The following is a 20949-nucleotide window of genomic DNA, read 5'->3' on the forward strand; positions in this document are numbered from 1 at the left end:
TCAGAAGGTGTATTGTACAGTAGCTGACACCACATACACTACAGTGGCCAGTCAGAAGGTGTATAGTACAGTAACTGACACAGCATACACTACAGTGGCCTGTCAGAAGGTGTATTGTACAGTAGCTGACACCACATACACTACAGTGGCCTGTCAGAAGGTGTATTGTACTGTAGCTGACACCACATACACTACAGTGACCTGTCAGAAGGTGTGTTTTACAGTAGCTGACACCACATACACTACAGTGGCCTGTCAGAAGGTGTACTGTACAGTAGCCGACACCACATACACTACAGTGGCCTGTCATAAGCTGTATTGTACCGTAGCTGACACCATGTACACTACATTGACCTGTCATAAACTGTATTGTACAGTAGCTGACACCACATACACTACAGTAGCCTGTCAGAAGGTGTATTATACAGTAGCTGACACCACATACATTACAGTGGCCTGTCAGAAGGTGTATTGTACAGTAGCTGACACCACATACACTACAGTGGCCTGTCAGAAGGTGTATTGTGCAGTAGCTGACACCACATACACTACAGTGGCCTGTCAGAAGGTGTATTGTACAGTAGCTGACACCACATACACTACAGTGGCCTTTCAGAAGGTGTATAGTACAGTAACTGACACCACATACACTACAGTGGCCTGTCAGAAGGTGTATTGTACAGTAGCTGACACCACATACACTACAGTGGCCTGTCAGAAGGTGTATAGTACAGTAACTGACACAGCATACATTACAGTGGCCTGTCAGAAGGTGTATTGTACAGTAGCTGACACCACATACACTACAGTGGCCTGTCAAAAGGTGTATTGTACAGTAGTTGACACCACATACACTACAGTGGCCTGTCAGAAGGTGGTGTATAGTACAGTAACTGACACAGCATACACTACAGTGGCCTGTCAGAAGGTGTATTGTACAGTAGCTGACATAGTGTATGGCCTGTCAGAAGGTGTACTGTACAGCAGCTGACACCACATACACTACAGTGGCCTGTCAGAAGGTGTATTGTACAGTAGCTGACACCACATACACTACAGTGGCCTGTCAGAAGGTGTATTGTACAGTAGCTGACACCACATACACTACAGTGGCCTGTCAGAAGGTGTATTGTACAGTAGCTGACACCACATACGCTACAGTGGCCTGTCAGAAGGTGTATTGTACAGCAGCTGACACCACATACACTACAGTAGCCTGTCAGAAGGTGTATTGTACAGTAGCTGACACCACATACACTACAGTCGCCTGTCAGAAGGTGTATTGTACAGTAGCTGACACCACATACACTACAGTAGCCTGTCAGAAGGTGTATTGTACAGTAGCTGACACCACATACACTACAGTAGCCTGTCAGAAGGTGTATTGTACAGCAGCTGACACCACATACACTACAGTAGCCTGTCAGAAGGTGTATTGTACAGTAGCTGACACCAGTGTACTACAGTAGCCTGTCAGAAGGTGTATTGTACAGTAGCTGACACAGTGTACAGTGGCCTGTCAGAAGGTGTATTGTACAGTAGCTGACACCACATACACTACAGTAGCCTGTCAGAAGGTGTATTGTACAGTAGCTGACACAGTGTATGGCCTGTCAGAAGGTGTACTGTACAGTAGCTGACACCACATACACTACAGTGGCCTGTCAGAAGGTGTATTGTACAGTAGCTGACACAGCATACACTACAGTGGCCTGTCAGAATGTGTATTGTACAGTAGCTGATACCACAAACACTACAGTGGCCTGTCAGAAGGTGTACTGTACAGTAGCTGACACCACATACACTACAGTGGCCTGTCAGAAGGTGTATTGTACAGTAGCTGACACAGCATACACTACAGTGTCCTGTCAGAGGGTGTATTGTACAGTAGCTGACACCACATACACTACAGTGGCCTGTCAGAGGGTGTATTGTACAGTAGCTGACACAGTGTATGGCCTGTCAAAAGGTGTACTGTACAGTAGCTGACACCACATACACTACAGTGGCCTGTCAAAAGGTGTATTGTACAGTAGCTGACACAGCATACACTACAGTGGCCTGTCAGAAGGTGTATTGTACAGTAGCTGACACAGCATACGCTACAGTGGCCTGTCAGAAGGTGTATTGTACAGTAGCTGACACCACATACACTACAGTGGCCTGTCAGAAGGTGTATTGTACAGTAGCTGACACCACATACACTACAGTGGCCTGTCAGAAGGTGTATTGTACAGTAGCTGACACCACATACACTACAGTGGCCTGTCAGAATGTGTATTGTACAGTAGCTGACACCACATACACTACAGTGGCCTGTCAGAAGGTTTATTGTACAGTAGCTGACACCGCACATTACTACAGTGGCCTGTCAGAAGGTGTATTGTGCAGTAGCTGACACCGCACATACTACAGTGGCCTGTCAGAAGGTGTATTGTACAGTAGCTGACACAGCATACACTACAGTGGCCTGTCAGAAGGTGTACTGTACAGTAGCTGACACCACATACATTACAGTGGCCTGTCAGAAGGTGTACTGTACAGTAGATGACACCACATACACTACAGTGGCCTGTCAGAAGGTTTATTGTACAGTAGCTGACACCACATGCACTACAGCAGCCTGTCAGAAGATGTATTGTACAGTGGCTGACACCACATGCACTACAGCGGCCTGTCAGAAGGTGTATTGCACAGTGGCTGACACCACATGCACTACCGCAGCCTGTCAGAAGGTGTATTGCACAGTGGCTGACACCACATGCACTACCACAGCCTGTCAGAAGGTGTATTGCACAGTGGCTGACACCACATGCACTACCGCAGCCTGTCAGAAGGTGTATTGCACAGTGGCTGACACCACATGCACTACCACGGCCTGTCAGAAGGTGTATTGCACAGTGGCTGACACCGCATGCACTACCGCAGCCTGTCAGAAGGTGTATTGCACAGTGGCTGACACCACATGCACTACCGCAGCCTGTCAGAAGGTGTATTGCACAGTGGCTGACACCACATGCACTACCACGGCCTGTCAGAAGGTGTACTGCGCAGTGGCTGACACCACATACACTACAGTAGCCTGTTAGAACGTGTATTGTATACTGTACAGTATTTGGACAAGGACATCTGAGCATTACCTGAAGTAGGGTGGTACTGGAAGACTGCCAGCCAGGCCAAGCAACAGCCCATTCATGGCAATAGGAAACAAGCAAAAATTACAGAGATATGGAGTAAGAAAAAATTACAGCAATAGGAGATAATAAAAAAAATTATAGCAATAGGAAATAAGAAAAAATTATAGCAACAGGATATAAGAGAAATTATAGGAATGGGAAACAAGAAGAAATTACAGTAATAGGAAACAATAAATAATTATAGCAATAGGAAACAAGAAGAAATCTTAGCAACTGAAACAAGAAAAAATTATAGCAATAGGAAACATGAAAAATTATTACAGCAATAGAAAATAAGAAAAAATTACAGCAATCGGAAATAAAAAACTATTACAGCAATATTAGGGAACAATAAAATTTGTCAGATACAAAGAACAATACTTTATCTCATCTGTTGTGTTAGCTGAAGAATCCTGTATTTTCTTAACTATCCTTTAATCCTTCATGGAAATGTTTGAGTTAAGGCTACTGTTTGTCCCTTTGTTGACAGCCAAACACAAAATGCATTATGCCCTTGTAATTGTCAGCTTAAACTTTCCTCCTATTGAAACTGTCATTACGAAACAACGAAGCACGTCCCAAAAAATGTGCTTGTCAAAATTAAAAAAAAAAAAAAATATATGCAAACTGCTTTGCAAAAAATAAAATTGGAAGATTCACTAGCCGAAGCAAAATAGGTGTAAAAGCTTCAAAAGTCGAAAAGAATGAACTATCTACATAATTGAGAATATAACAAACAAGGGAATTGTAGTTCACAATACAAGAGGAAAATGAGAAAATTAAAGTATGCATTTTCTGGACAGTATACTAAAATACTATGAGTAAAAGATATATATACAGTATGTATATATATATATATATATATATATATATATATATATATATATATATATATATATATATATATATATATATATATATATACTAAAAGTACTGAGTAAAAGATTTATATAAAAGAAATCTATCCTAAATGTAACTCGTGATTTTTGTCTAAAAAAAATTGAAAACAACAAAACTAAATTACAAAAGAATATCATTAACGCATAAATTAAAGATGCAAGAGGTAATGCTTTCAAGCAACAAGCTGAAAAAACTAAAATATAAATATGAAAAAAATCTGCTGAGACATGAATATTTAGTACTGTTTTTATTGCTTTACATTTTATTCTTCTGCATGAAATACACGGAGCACATAACAGTTAACCACATTTAACAATAATATGTACAGCATGCTGGTTCTGTACTTTATATACAGTTATACACAGTTATATATATATATATATATATATATATATATATATATATATATATATATATATATATGTGTGTGTGTGTGTGTGTGTGTGTATGTACATATATGTACATATATGTGTATAGATATATATATATATATATATATATATATATATATATATATATATATATATATATATATATATAAATATACATATATATATATATGTACATATATATATATATATATATATATATATATATATATATATATATATATACAATCATGAAGCTACAAATGTTTTAATATCAAATTCACGCTACCTCGAGTATTTCCGATGGAGAATTATCACCGAAGGGAATTTATATAAGTGATAAATGAACAGGTACCACTGGGACGCACTCTCTTGATGGCGCGGTGGTAACGTCTACTGGTGTCGTTGAATGGGTCCATGTCAAGGGTTCGCGTCCCAGTGGTACCTGTTCATTTATCACTTATATAAATTCCCCTTCGGTGATAATTCTCCATCGGAGATACTCTCGAGGTAGCGTGAATTTGATATTAAACGACATTTGTAGCTTCATGATTGTATATAAATCACGGTGTGATAAAAAATTTCATATATATATATATATATATATATATATATATATATATATATATATATATATATATATATATATATATATATATATTCACATATTTTCATTCATCCCTCTTAGCCAGCCCAATAAAATATCAAATTTCTAAACAAAAGCAATTCTCAGTGAACTTGTAGGCTAGATTTATTGGCGGGAAGGCAAGTTAGCGCTCTGATTTGACCTTAGAGAAAGCCTCCCCCATCACCTGAGCGGGGGTGAGAACAATACCTCTCCTCTGCCCCCTCATCACGTGATTTTGGGGGACTGGGAAATTCATTAGGTATAACAGGCGAAGCCTTTCCAAGGGGGGGCCACTGTTTTGACCCTTAGGGACTTAATTATAAGGCATCTTTCTGTGTGAACCTATTACTGGCTGTGGGATTTGCTTTCAGATGTGACGTGCCTCTGCACGAACTCACAAACATCCCAAGATGCTGGAGACCAACGCTGGGAGAAGCCCGCACCAGAGAGACGCAAAGCAAACTTGGCCCAGAACGCACGTGTGAGAGCAGCTCCCTCTTTCTCTACACGGGTGCGGACGTAATTGCCAGCTACCAGATTCGTCTTGCAAAGAGCTTATGCAGAACAGGATAAGGTATGTCTGGGATGCAGTCCCCTGCCAGTTCTTTCTCTTCTTCTTAAAATTCTCTGTTTTCAAATTTTCAACCTTTCCATTCTCCTAAACAAGCCCCCCTCTGTTAAGAATCTACCGACAAAGCAGCCCAAAATTCACCCCCATGGCTTGTTCTAAACTAAATTTAGTTCAATTCAGTGGTCAGCAGTAGATTACTCCCTCTATAGTATTACCACTGGCTAATTAGATTTAATTAATCAACTCCTCCATGGTGCATTGTTTAGCTTAGTGTGAGAGAAACTCCTTTATGTGGAATGATAATCCTGGATTTTCTTCCAGGGTCCTCGCTACTATTCTGCTCAGTTGACCCAGCCTTGTGAACTCAAATCATTTTAAAAGTACTGCCATTTCCAATATATGCAAGAATTCCCTGGTCCACAGTCCGGGGGGCATTAACCTGTTACCCCTTTTCATTGCACACAAGAGAGTCTGATCATTCAAGACGAATTTACCTCGTCATATGCAGAGATTTGTTACGCGTTGCCAATTTGCATTTTTCCATTATTTGTGCTTCTTGCTGTATCATCAGCCTTTCAGGTTTCCTCCTTGATTACTTCTGCTGTAAATAAATTCAATTTAACGTAATATGATAACCATTTCCCATGGCAACCTTCCAATCCCTAATTAACTAATGGTAATATCAAGGTAAGTTATCCATTTTTCCCTTCATTTTGTTACAGATTGGTATTTTTTGTTGGTCCATTATGGCAGTAACTAAATAAAGATCTCCTTGCATTCCTCCAATGAGACCCAGTCTGTAGAAGTGGCGACCTTACTAGGATTCCTAGGACAATTGCGAGAACTAGCGGTGTTAATTGCTAAAACTGGGAATGAAACGAACCAGGACTGAAATCATTCATTTAACTTAACTAATTTCATTATTTAACAAAGGCATCAAGGCGACTGGAGCAAAGAGCATCAAGGTAAAGGTTATTATCATTAAGTCTTGTAACATTAAGGATACGTAGGGACAAATAGAAAAGCGATATTATCTTTCTAAGAGAAAAGAGTAAAAATGCAACAAGTTTCAGAGTTAGAATTTTCATAGCACAGGAGAAAGCGCATAGGTTTTAAGTTAGCGAGGCAGAGCGGCAGCCCGTGTACTTTACCCACCACAAACTTTCGAGTTGTAAGGAACAGCTGTGCTGTGTTGCCAGATGAATGAGCAGTAGGAATTAGGAAGTGTTTTGCTAGGGAGATTATCACATGTGTTAGCAGTGAACAGTTAGCTTGGAGTTTTATTCGAGAACAGTCACGGCAGAGAAAGTGTACAATTTCTCTGTCTGTGATGTAGGGACTGAATGTACAATAGTTAAACCACGTGTAGCGATCTCTGGCATCCCGACACCAAGCGAGTGCAGGCGCTATGTTCAGTTGGTGCATGCGTGAGTCATTCACTTTATCTCCAACAATAAAAAACATTTCAAGAGTAGTCATTTAACAAAAACTTGATTCGATATTCAGTAACATAAAGGCATTGCTGATGTTTAAAATGAAATCACTCATTTCTGCATTCAAAACCCACCTTCAGCCAAGAAAATTGAGTGTTTTTCTCTCAAATTCTAAATCGTCATTGTTATGACTCAACCGAGCACCAGCTAGACATCAGCTGTTTTCGCGCACCTCAGTCCCATATCTCTCAGTACGCCGAATGAAATTTCACTACTTTTCGCCCTAACATAATCCCTCACGAAAGACCTTAACATTTTTTAGAGTAATTTGCAAACCCTTACCCATCATATCACTTGTCATGACGGGAGCTAGCTAGTAAAATTACGTAATTAATAAGAGTACCATTTTAGAGAAAAAAAGTAACTTAGTGTAATTTTTGCATAATGTAATTTATCATACAAAAAGGTAGAGTAACTTAAATCCTCACAAATAACGTTCCATTACAACTACGCTCTCAGAGAGAGAGAGAGAGAGAGAGAGAGTTTTCTTTTCATTATAACAAGGTGCAAACTAAAATTAATCATTGAGTATTGGAAAATAAACCCACGAGTCATAGAGCCAAATACAAAAGAATTTTCTTTTCGTTTTACCCAACCTTTGATCTTTTAAAATCCCATTCCGTCATTCCTTTTACTCATTCACACATAGTGCACAATTGCATACGTGCCCGTGTTCATTGAATAATCTTGCATCTCTTCATCTGTTCCATTTAGTGCTTCAGCCGAGGAGTGAATTCTCGTGCGTTTCATACAGTGTACGTACCGTCATTTAATAACATTTATTAGCTGTTGTGCACGAGTGGGTATTCATTATTCAAGACTTGCATATGCCACAAGCACCAAATCACATATTGCATGCAAACCCCATAACCTCCCTTTCCTCATGTCAGGGAGCAACCACTAGTTCTTAGGACTAGCCACCCAATGAGTGCACGCCCAAGGGTTTCCCTTCCCACAGTGCCACTAATCAGAGGCACTGCCAACCAATTAAGCCACTGAAGCACTCACCTTTCTCCTTTCCCCTCTCACTCCTTACTTTCCTTCTACCTCGGGCAGAGTGCCATTTCTCTCAGTGCCGTTTGGTTGCACTGTCTTTTAGTGTTGCTTCCCAGAGCACACCGGCACCCCAGTGCCACCAAGACAAACCAATCACATATACGCCACTGCACCTGTACCTGAGATACAGAGTGCCACCAACAGTGTATCCGCCCATAAGGACCATAGCGCCTTCAGGATCACTCCCATTTCCCAAGTGTTTCCGCCCATAAGGAATATCATACCTTCAGGAGCACTTCCGTATCTACCAGCATATCCACCCATAAGGATCAGACTTCCTTCAGGATTGCTCCATCAGTGTGGCCTTCGCACGGCACACTCAACCACAGTGCCACCTTGTTGAAAAGGTCCCACACCACTGAAGTGCCACCACATTGCGGGACACTTCCACCTCGTCACAAACCATTTCCCCTGATCATCCTCATAAACTCCAACCATGTCTCTAGAACAGCGCCAAGCCCTCATGAACATGGGTAAGGAGGCAGGGTTCACCGGACGGGAACTCACCCAGTGGGTGAAAGAGCAGCTAGAAGAGCAGAAGAAGTATGAAGAAGATCAGAGGAAGCATGAAGAGGAGCTGAGGAAGTATGAAGAAGCCCAGAGGAACGAGGAAGCCAAACAGAGGTGGCTGGAGGATGAAAGGGAAGAAAGGAGAAGACAGCATGAATTAGGCCTCAAAGAAAGCGAGCAAGCTTTCAAGGCAAGCGAGCTGGCTCATAGAAAGGGAGCTCATGCTGGAGAGAGCAAGGTAGGAAAGCCCTAAAGCTATAGCAGTCCAACAAGCCTCCAACCCCATACCTGCTGCACCAAATGCTCTGCTCTCAAGCCTTAATTCTCTAGTCCCCAAGTGGACTGATGAAGAGCTGGAAGCATGGCTAGAAGAGATCAAGGCGCTCTTCATCAATTACCATGCCACTGAGGCCGAGAGGGCCTTAATGCTGACCAAACACATAGAAGGAAAAGCAAAGGTAGCCCTCCACTCGCTGGAGAAGAGTCAAAGAGGCGACATGACCGAGGACCGTAGGGTCATTACCAAAGCCTACGAGATCGCCCCAGAGAAATGGAGACAACGGTTCCGAGGTCTTGCCAAGGAAGTCAGCTGGTCATGGACGGAATGGGCCTGTCACAAGACCCAGTCTGATAGCCATTGGTTCGACTCCCTGCGGTGCAATTGTTTTGAGGACGTATTCAACTGGACCATGCTAGAGGATCTTATCCAATGTGTGCCTAGGCTCCTTGCTATATATCTCAGGGATAAGCAGCCCACCAAACTTATGGAAGCTTGCCGCTTAGCCGACACCTGGGAAACTTTCAACCAATCCCACAGCATGTCTCAATGCCGCATAGTGCCACCCTGGTGCCTCTCAAACACAATGTGCTATAGGTTTACCAGATGGCCCCTGAATATTATAATGAAAGATTCAGATCTTTGAGAAAGGATGACAAGATGACTTTCTTGGATTATGCCTACAAAGTGAGATGTTTTAAACGATGGTTGGAGGCTGCTAAAGTTAAATCTATGGACGAACTTCAGGAGTTAGTGGTCCTAGAGCAATATCTTAGAGGAATTCCTGAACACATAAGAGCCTATTTAAGAGAGAGAGAGGTTAAGAAACTTGACAAAGCTGCTACATTGAGTGAAGATTATAATATCATTTGTAGCAAAAAAAATTATAATGCCAAGTACCAGAACCAACAACCCACAGGTTTCAGGTCTCATTCAAATTTCAGGAACATTACAACAGGAAATCCTTCTGGTGGCTATACCAATACAACGCCGGGTAATACCCCTCAGCAATTGAATGTTGAATCTTCATCATCCAGTCTGTTCTCAAGACAGATACAGAAGACTAATGTTGTCTGCTACAATCAAGATTGTTACCAGACACAACAGCAGGCCAAACCAGTTGGTCAAGTGGTTAAAGGTAACCAGGTGAAGAAACTACGAAGAGCAGTGTAGGGAAGACTGAGACAGTTGTGAAGACTAAGACTAAACAAGCAGAGTGTTTAGCAATCAGTGAAAATGTAACTTCAAGCAGTGAGTGGCTGAGCAGCTTGGAGGCTTTTAAGCTATATATCTATGAAGGTGCGCTGACAACTCAAGGAGGGAGTGTGCAGGTACCAGTTAAGGTATTACATGATACGGGGAGTAACCATAGTGTGGTAGTTCGTGGTGCTCACCCACAATTGGAGAAGAATCTCACCGGAGATTCAGCTGTTTTGAAGGGTATAGGAGGAGAAGAGGCAACTCCTATATGCCACTTGCACCTGTCCTGTGAATTAGTGACAGAGAATGCTGATTTTGCTGTAAAGGACTCACTAGCTGTTGAAATTGTGCATGTTTTACTGGGTAATGAAGTTGGTGTACCATTTGTTCCTTGTCCTATAGTGACAAACAAACCATTGAGGATTAGTCCTACGGTAGATTTAGAGAAGAAAAACCCCCACCTGTTTCCAAGTTGTGTAACTACCAGAGTAAGAGCGACAAATCGCCTCTCCTTTCTTGTGTTTCTCCCTTCAGATGTCCATTACTCACGTCATGTATATTACCTATCTTTATTTCAGATTCTTTATGTACCTCATCTTATGCATCATTGTACAGCCTTTCCGCCGATATGTATATCTACCTTTTATATGCCATGTAACGAATATTGTACGTATTTTTATGCTTGTCAGAAAACACAAATTCTGTATGGACGCAGCGGGGGGCCTCGGGTTGCCAGCTACCTTTCCACTGCTTTTTGTTTTATAAACACCTGTCGAGAATAATAAAGAATTAGTCTCTCTTTTGACATTTCTCTTGAACCTCACACCAGGAGTATGAAGAGAACTATGTTTACAAGTGAAGAAATTGAGGATTTACCTGCACCAGAAGGATCAAGTGAAGGATCTTTGAGCTTAAAAGAGCTGTTCCAGGAAAGGGAAGTTCCCCTAGTGTTAGTAATGAAGAGATTTCCCAAGAAGACGAGGATCCTGTTGTTATTGAAGAGACTCCGAGTGGTGAAAGTGTTCCTGAAGAAAGTAGTGAAACTACAGAAGCAGAGTTAGCAGATATGGAGAGTTCAGCCCTTGAAGTTGGCCAAGTGACAAGCGAAAAGCTAATGGAACTGCAGAAGAGGGATACAACGTTGGCTGATCTGTTCTTCAGAGTTGTTGATCAAAAAGAGATGCAACAAACTCCTACCTGTTATTCTCTAAGGGAAGGATTGCTAATGAGGAAGCATCGACCTGCAGATATACCAGGAAATGCTGAATGGGGTGAATATCATCAAATTTTGATTCCATATCCACTGAGGAAGCAAGTTGTAGCAGTAGCGCACGAGTCTGGACATATGGGAATCAGGAAGACTGTTGAGATTGTGAAGTATTTTTTCTGGCCTGGACTTCACAAGGATGTTAACAGATTTTGCAGAGAGTGTCACACATGCCAGATAGCTGGAAAACCGAATGAAGCCATTCAGAAAGCACCCCTATAACCCATAGAAGTTAGAGGAGAACTCTTCAGCAAGGTGATTATAGATGTGGTTGGGCCGCTTCCGAAAACAAAAAAAGGAAATGAATATCCGTTAACATTAATGTGTCCAGTGATAAGGTATCTTGAGGTAATTCCTGTAAGAAGTATAAGTGCAAAGGTAATTGCTGAGAAGTTGGTGGGGTTTTTCTCCAAGTTTGGAATACCAGAAATTATGCGAAGTGATAGAGGAACGAACTTTACTTCAAAATTGTTCCAGGATGTGATGAACTTGTTAGGAGTAAAACAACAGTTATCAACTGCTTATCATCCAGAGACTAAGTATTCTAATGAATCAGGAAGAGAATGGGATGCTGGTTTACCCTTGATGTTATTTGAAGTTAGGAATGCTTATCAAGAAAGTATGGGATGTTCACCAAATGAAATGATTTTTGGTCGAGATGTTAGAGGTCCATTGAAGATTCTTGCAGAGAATTGGGAAGAAAATCAAGAGGCAGTCCAAGGAGAATATGTGAAGAACTTGAGGAAAAGGTTAAGAGAAATGAGAAAATTCTCTTTAGAAAACCTGAAAATAAGTCAAGAGAAAATGAAAAGGAAATATGATGCTAAGACTAAGCTAAGAAATTTTAGTAATGGACAGCAAGTTCTAGTGTTCTTACTAGTGAAAAGATTTCCCCTTACTAATAAGTTTCAAGGTTCTTATAGGATAATAGAGAAGTTAAGTGATCGAACTTATGTGACTGAAACACCAGGAAGACAGAAACGACAGAGGAAGATGCATGTGAATCTTTTGAAACCTTACTTCTCAGAGACTAAAACTGAAACAGTGTCAGTAACACAGACAACTTCATCTACAGAGGACGATGATGGCTACGAATTGGGAGCTGAACGCAAGATGAACAATTCTTCAGTATTGGAAAATTTGGAAGATAAACTAAAACATCTGGGTGTTGAGCAAAGTAGTGAGTTAAGTGAGGTGATTCAAAGTTCCCAGAAATTCTTGCAGATGTACCTAGGCATACCAATCTGACAAAGCATGAGATAAAGATCAGAGAAGATGGAAAACCTTTTAAACAGAGAGCTTATCGCTTATCACCTTTTCATCAAGATGTTTTGAAGAAAGAAGTTGAATATTTGCTGCAGCATAGATTATCAGAACCCAGTTCAAGTCATTATAGTTCTCCTTGTGTGTTGGTGAAGAAACCAGATGGCTCATTTAGGATGTATACTGATTGTAGGAAACTGAATTCCATCAGTGTGGCTGACAATTATCCATTGCCTCTTATTGATCAATTACTTGATAACATTGGGCAAACCAAATTTGTTTCCAAGATAGACTTCTTGAAAGGATATTATCAGATTCCTTTAGATGAGAATGCTAAGTTGCTGTCAGCTTTCATTACTCTCTTTGGACAGTATCAATACACTGTTTTGCCATTTGGTCTGATGAATGCACCTGCAACATTCCAGCGAGTGATGGATCAACTACTAGGATCAATAGAAGGAGTGGGTGTATACCTTGATGACATTGTGATTTATTCTAATACATGGGAAGAACATCTGAAGATATTAAGGAAAGCATTCAAGAAACTATGGGAAGCAGGACTAACAGTCAACTTACAAAAAAGTGAGTTTGGAAAGGCAACTGTTCAGTATTTAGGATTTGAAGTTGGAAAAGTCCTTGCTAACGCAGAAGGTACCCCTAAAGCTAAACCCCCTACTATGAGGAAACAACTACAAAGATTTTTGGACTTGGCTGGACTTTATCGCTGATTCTGTCCGAATTTCTCAGCCATAGTAGCTCCCCTGACTGATTTTGCAACTGTACAGTGTAAAGATAGAGAACAGTTTTGGAAAGAAAATGTGATTGTCGATTATTCATCTCGTTCTGAATTGTTGGATTCAAACCTGGGATAACTAATCTCCTGGGGGGGAGGAATTTCATGATATTGCCTTGTAATGTGTATATCATTTGATATTTTGATATATTTATTCTTCTGTTTATCATGTGTTATGTGTAATGATAGTGGTTGTTGAAGTGTTGTATTTAATTTGGCATCAGATCTCAAAAGAGTTAATAATTGAGATAATATAACAACATAATTTAGAACTGATAATACAATTTTAATAGTAGCGTAGTATGAGCAACACGTGTATGTTCAGCAAAGACTTGTTTCACTTCAGTTGTCATCAGTTGAGATAAGAGCGAGCGCTTTATTTTGAATTACGTGATGACAGGCTGGAATAACAATTGCTGATCAGTTCTGGAAACCACTTGAGTTTTTCGTCTTGTTTGTAAAACAAGTCAGTCATAATTAGCCGATTGCCATATGTTTCGAGCGTCTACAGGTTTCTGTAAAAGATTTGTCCCATACGAGAATAAGACAAGTGATTTTGCATTGTTACGTGCGTTGTTTGAGTCATGTACGCCACTTTGAGAGAAAAAATGCATTTCCTGATTTGCTGGGATTGACGTCACCTCCCTTCTAGAAATTTCTCTTTTGGTATCTCGTAACCAAAATGCCTTAATGACATCATAAGTTTCATGTGATACTGGAATTCTGAAATCTGTTTCATTCTTATTCTTGAGACCGACCTGTCTGGTTCACTCTCTCTCTTTCTCTCTCTATTTTTTCAAAAGAGAGAAGTTATTAATTAACGTAGAATATTTGTGGTCACTGATGTTAGTCGTAGCTTTTTTGAGATCTGAGGGTAGGAAAAGCATATATGAACTGTAACGGCACCTTATTAAAAGTGCGTTTTGTGGAAAAGCAGCTGCAGCAAGTGATTTTACAAAAATTTTCACAAGCTTCTGTAAGGTAAAGGGAATTTTACTTATTAATACCATGGTATAATAAGTTAGGGAAATTTTGCCTTAGTGAAATTATTATTGATAAATCTTTTGTCTATTTTTGTGTGTTCCCATATTTGCAATCTCTTCATATTTTCACATTTTTTTTATTTTTATGATGTAACATTTATCTACGTAGCATTATAAATATTTCTGGTAATTTAATGTTGCATACTTGATTTAATTTTCATTTATTAAGATTTTCTTTTCAAATCTTGAGTAATTCTTGATAGTTTAAATTTTGCTGGATTGATTTAAATTCCTGATAATTTAAAGTTTTTGTGAATTATTTTTGTTTCATAATTTTATTCAAGAATTAATTAAGTTTTGTGTTATTTTCAAGCAATAGTAAATTTTTCAGATTGTGAATTCTAATTATAAATTTTGAATTTAAAAATAAACTTTTGTATTTAATATTTAAAAAAAACAGTGTTTCATTTACTGACCACCAGTGAATAGGATTAATTGTGTGTGCATAAGGCAAAGTGATAAACATGTTTTGTTTTTTTAGTTATGCTAAAGTGAATTAAGACCAGGGAAACAGTTAAAGTTGTTTCATGGAGTGATGCCCTTTTACTCTAGAATATTTCTTGTTTAATTGTTGATACCTTACACATATTCTGATAAACTTAGTTAGATTTTTCAAGTGATTAATAAGTTTTTTAGGGGATCACTGTTGCCTTTAGAGTACTCAGTCGTAATTCCTATTGTTATGAGAGTTCAGGGATCTGGCTGAAGTGAGGCAAATTTTTGAATTTTGAGATTATTTGTGTAATAACCAGGCACTTGGTACGCATCGTGACAATATACATAGTATATATATATATATACTGTATATATATGTTACAGTGAATCTGTATAATCAGGGAATATATATATTCTCTGATATTTTCAGGGAATGTGCATAATGTCTGATTCACTCAGAGGATATGTATAATCCCTGAAATTTTTAGTGAATATACATATTCCCTGATTATTCGGCCTTATTATTATACAGATTCCCTGAATCGTGTTTGGTATGAAAGAACAATGAAATAAATAGCTGAAACGATAAACAAAGCCTTGTTTTCACAATGTAAACTTTTATGGTATGGTAGAATAATGGAATAAATCACTAAAAACAGTAATACACTTCTGTAATATTTTATTTATCACATAAAACACTTGGATGTAACAAAATTTATTATGAACAGAAAATAAAACTTGTCTGTCACAAAATACTCATTTAAAATAAAACTAGTAAAAAAATAATAAGGATCGTTCTAATATTTAGAACGAAGCCTTGTTTTCACAATGCAAACTTGCATGACATCGTGAGTTGCATTTAACTTTCAGCTTAAAACATTTACATCGATTTGTTTGACAACGTTTTGAACCAGCACAGTTGCATTTGGCGAAACCTTGACCACCTGACTTCGACTCTTGCTGCACAGCAGTTCGAAGCGAAACAATCCTATCGGTTGTCACATGGTCTTTTGAATACAGTTCATACGTACATAAATCAAACTGATTCCTGGTATATTTCCCACTCAGTATACCACTCTTCACTGCAATCGTGTAATTGTCATTTTCGTCAATATCCATAATTATTCCCATGATATTCCTTGGATCCCCACGACCCCTATCCACCATTGGTATCGGAATCGTTACATTGTTCCCGACGTTTCCACGGTCCATAATACGACGACTTCGTTTAACCATACGTTCAGCTTGTGAAAGCTGTGCTTCGCACGCACGTTTTCGCTGAGAGGTAATATTCTTTTGACGAACGGAGAGTGGTGATGTTGGTTCGACAGCAGGTGGTTCAGCAGTAACTGGTTCGACAGCAGATGGTTCGGCAGTAACTGGTTCGACAGCAGGTGGTTCAGCAGTAACTGGTTCGACAGCAGGTGGTTCAGCAGTAACTGGTTCGACAGCAGGTGGTTCATCTGAAGTTGTTTCTTCCGTAACTACTGCCAGCAAATCGTCCTCACTTTGGAGACGGTCAATTACATCATGTGGAAGAGCTGAAGTTGTCAGTCCTACTTTTGCATCGGATCTAAACAATGCAGCAAATGGTGACCTTCTAATGCCAGAATGGTAGCTAGAGTTTTTTGAAACTGCACAAATTTTAAAACCAACCAACTGTCCAGGCTACCAACATATCTTTAATATCACAGTTTGCTCGTTCAACTGACCCCTGGCTCTGAGGATGTCTAGGTTTTCCATGAACCATTACGAGATCAGGCCAAAGCAGTTTAAGTTCTGTAATAACACAAGCAGTAAACTCCGATCCGTTGTCACTTTGTAGAATTTCCGGTGCACCAAGTAAAAGAAAAATATCCAGCAGCTGATGTGACGCAACTTTGTAAGATGATCTGCAGCACGTTTTGATGTGAGGTCAACTTGTGATCTGGAAGGTCTCAATAACGCCCTTTGCCCTCCGTGATGCCAGTTGATAATCATGAGCACGCTTTGATAATAATCTTATCGTCGAATGTATCCTCCAATGTAGCAAAATAGATAGGATCTTCATTGGCAGTCCGTCTTCTAATCAACTTGAGAACATCACCACACTTGAGGAATCTCATACTTCTTCAGAAGGTAGTATTCATGAGGCATCTTTTTGCCTGACTTGTCAATTGCTGTCAGTTCTGAAATAATTTCATTATACTGTTCTTTTGGAAGCAAGACAGATTTCTTTCCTTCACTTCTTTGGAATAATTCTTCCCGAAAATGTGCTTCTAAATCACGCTCAGTTGGATTTGCCATGGTGTTGACAGTAGGAAGGATGGCGTATGACGGGGGTATAGCACCGGGGTTGGAAGGTGGTAATTAGATGGACTCTACCATGGTTCGCTAGTTCAGTGGTTTACATTGTGTTTACATTCAAGTTTACATTGTGAAAACAAGGCTTTGTTTATCGTTTCAGCTATTTATTTCATTGTTCTTTCATACCAAACACGATTCAGGGAATCTGTATAATAATAAGGCCGAATAATCAGGGAATATGTATATTCACTAAAAATTTCAGGGAATATACATATCCTCTGAGTGAATCAGACATTATGCACATTCCCTGAAAATATCAGAGAATATATATATTCCCTGATTATACAGATTCACTGTAACATATATATATATACATATATACATATATATATGTATGTATATACATACATACATACATATATGTATATATATATATATATATATATATATATATATATATATATATATATATATATATATATATATATATATATATATATATATATAATTTTTTTTTGCATTTTATTTTTTACATCCCCAAACGTTAAGCCACCAACAACCTTTAATATCAGTCCACTATACCTCGAGAATAACTCGCACCCAAGGAGAATCGTAACTGACAAGTGCTACATCAATGTCTCAGTGGTTAAGCCACTGTGCATCGGTGTTTCGAAACAAAGCACTTATCACTTATAATTCCCCTTGGGCGTAAGTTACTCCCGAGGCATAGTGAACTGGACGTGATATGGTATTTTTGGCTTAATGTGTGTGTAGATATTTTGCATATGAAACCCCTTTTAGATTTATTGGTTTATTTTCTTCCTATTTTAATTTATTATGAGGTCAATGACCTAGATGTTGTGACGCCAATTTTAGTAGCCATAATCAATTAATCAGTCGGTCCTGAAGCAATCCTTTTGAGTTAATAAGCGCCCAGAAGTGAGGCATGTGGGTTATTGACATAATGGAAGCGACCTGTGTGGGTTTAATGCGCTCTGCTTCTGCATGTGTGCCATGAGATTGAGTGTCCCCAGAATAGTGCAGCAGATTGCTGTAAAAATCGTTCAGATAGTGAAACAAGCATGAAATTTGGCACAAACATTCCTAAGACTACGCTCTCTTAGAAAAGGGCGCTGGCCACCTGAAAATCCAAGATGGCGGCTATTTTTCAAAATGGCCGCCATCTATGTTGAGATTCACTGGTTTGGGAGCATCTATTGGATGGAATATGCCAGTTTTTTTTTAAACCTCGACTTTTAGGTTATAAAATGTTCCATACCACACATTTTATTGAAAACCCTTACTAAATGAATTGTAACCAAGATGGCGTACAAAATGGTTGCCATAAAAGTTTTTTTTCTATCCACAGCGCTAGCAGACATAGAGACCAACTGTTTTTATTTAATGGTATATTCATGTGATCAGACAGTTTAACTAATATGCTATTTTCAACTGAAATAGTAATGGTATGGTCACATACAACATTGTGTCTAAGACTGTAACCATAAAAAAGAAAAGAAGAGAAATACGGACTAAACGCAACCAATCTATGTATAGGTCTCTCAACCTACACCTTTGAAAAATTCGAGGATAAGATGGTAGGCATAGCATGACACGTTGGATGCTCAAGCTAGATTATCTACTGAAGAGAGGGCAATATTTATCTAGACTTCACATTTGCAAGTGCACAGAGCTGTGCAGGGAAGACCCAGCTTGTAGCACTTGCACCTTTCCCGACAGCCTGCTTTGCATCCACATTTGGTAAGCTGTTGGCAACTCTTGGCTAAGGGCGAGTTGGTTGTCCAGAGGACTTGCCATGCTTCACCAGACTTTTGCCATCCCCACTCAGCAGGGTTCTCTGGCTGTGGCTGACACTGGGTGGCCTGCCCCACACACAACCAGCCTGGTACGCAGCACGCTTGGTGTGTTGGAGGAGAGCTCCCCTGGTTGGTGGAATGGCCTCATGCCCTTTGTTTTCTGGCAAACATATCAAGTCTAGCCTCATCCACAGTGCCAGCAGTGCTGGATCTTTCATACATAAGTATGACAAACCTCTCAGGACCTTCAGGTCACTCTTTCCACTCTGAGAGGGTAGTGACTCAGTTTGGAGAACACAGTGGAGGCCTCTGGAAAGATGTTCCATGTCTGCCAGGCGGTCTTCTTGCCCTTGCTCCGGAAGGCTGACACTGTATCACAGCCTGTGAACGCATGGAAGAAGAGCATGCCATTCACCTTCTCCTGGCCCAGAGAGTTGCACAGGTCATGCACAGCAATCCAGCGCAGGCTCTGGCCTTGGCCAAATGCCACCCATAGCTTCTCTAGCCCTAGATTGTGGAGAGTGGAGAAAGCACTGACTGCAACGACAAGAACATCTGTGTCATTTGCTTTAACCGTGATGGTCTTGGCTCCATGTTCTGTGGCATATTTGGCATGGAGAAAGATGCGGGTGTCAGCTTCCTCATGAGAGCACTTTTCCAGTCCCTGAAGACTAGCCTCATGAGTGCTGAGGACAGCAGACCCTTTCGTGGCAATGACAACATTTGTGGCAGACATCTGGGCAACTTTGTCTGCCAGGAACTGGAACAACTCTGTCTTGTTGGCATCGTGTCTTAGGAAATTGCGCCAGTTGGATGGAATTGTGTTCTTGTCTGTCACCTTGCGCCTTCCTCCTGACCACGTTGGAGCCTGGTCTCAGCTTTGAGGCTGGATGTATTGTATACATCAAATACAAGATGTGATGATGTGTACTTGCTGCTATAGGATTGTATCACAGGCAAGAAGTCGCAAAGTGCATAGCCCTCAAAGGTCTTTCCTTTCTTTGGTGGCAAGGAAGGATTCTGCAGTTCCAGATGAAGCAACTCCTGCCTCCACCAGAGCTCCTGTCCAACCACTGCCATGAAGAAGAGTACCAAGAGATGTCATTGCTGCCATCTCAATGTGCAGACCACCAAACATTACCAGATACTTGTCTTCGCCATACTGATCAGGCCACTGCCACTGCACCTGCTTTGCTACGGCATAGATTGGCTGATCAGCTGTGATTATGGGTATCTGGCCAGGGTTCAGAAAATCAGTGACATCCTGCACTTTCTGCATCACGTGTTTGATCGTAGCAACAGAATGAGCCTGATCACGCAGGAGAGGAAGCAATGAAGTTATGGTTACTTCAAATTCTGGGCTTCTCTTCATTGAAGCGTGATGAGCTGACCACGTCAGATTCACTGCATCATCTATTTCCTGGGTGACTATGACCTTGTCTAGCCACTGATACTCCAGTGCAAGCTGTGGCCCCAAGATATCTGTGGGTGGCTTTGGTATTGCAGTGTTTGGTGGCACAGGGTTCTTTGTTTGAAAGGAAGCTGGTGAGATGTTTGTGAATGTGTCCGGCAATTCAGGCACCGACCTCACTTTCTCAGGTGCAAACTTTAGTTGCTGTCTTTCCTGTCCAGTGTTCTCCTTGGTGGGGTGCTGAAATATGGAGATGCTAGTTCCATGGAAGGAGGTAGTGGCAGTAGTTGCAGATGGGTTGTGGTCGATGTTGTCCATCACTGCAGTGGTGAACAACCCTTTTCGCAGTACTGGGGACAGACCACACCCTCCTCCACATATTTGCTAACTGTGGCATCTCCTAACTGTGCAGAGACCTCCAGTACTCTGTCATAAGAGATACTGAGGCCATACTG

The sequence above is a fragment of the Macrobrachium rosenbergii genome, chromosome 53, assembly GCF_040412425.1.
Source record: "Macrobrachium rosenbergii isolate ZJJX-2024 chromosome 53, ASM4041242v1, whole genome shotgun sequence".
Lineage (NCBI taxonomy): Eukaryota > Metazoa > Arthropoda > Malacostraca > Decapoda > Palaemonidae > Macrobrachium > Macrobrachium rosenbergii.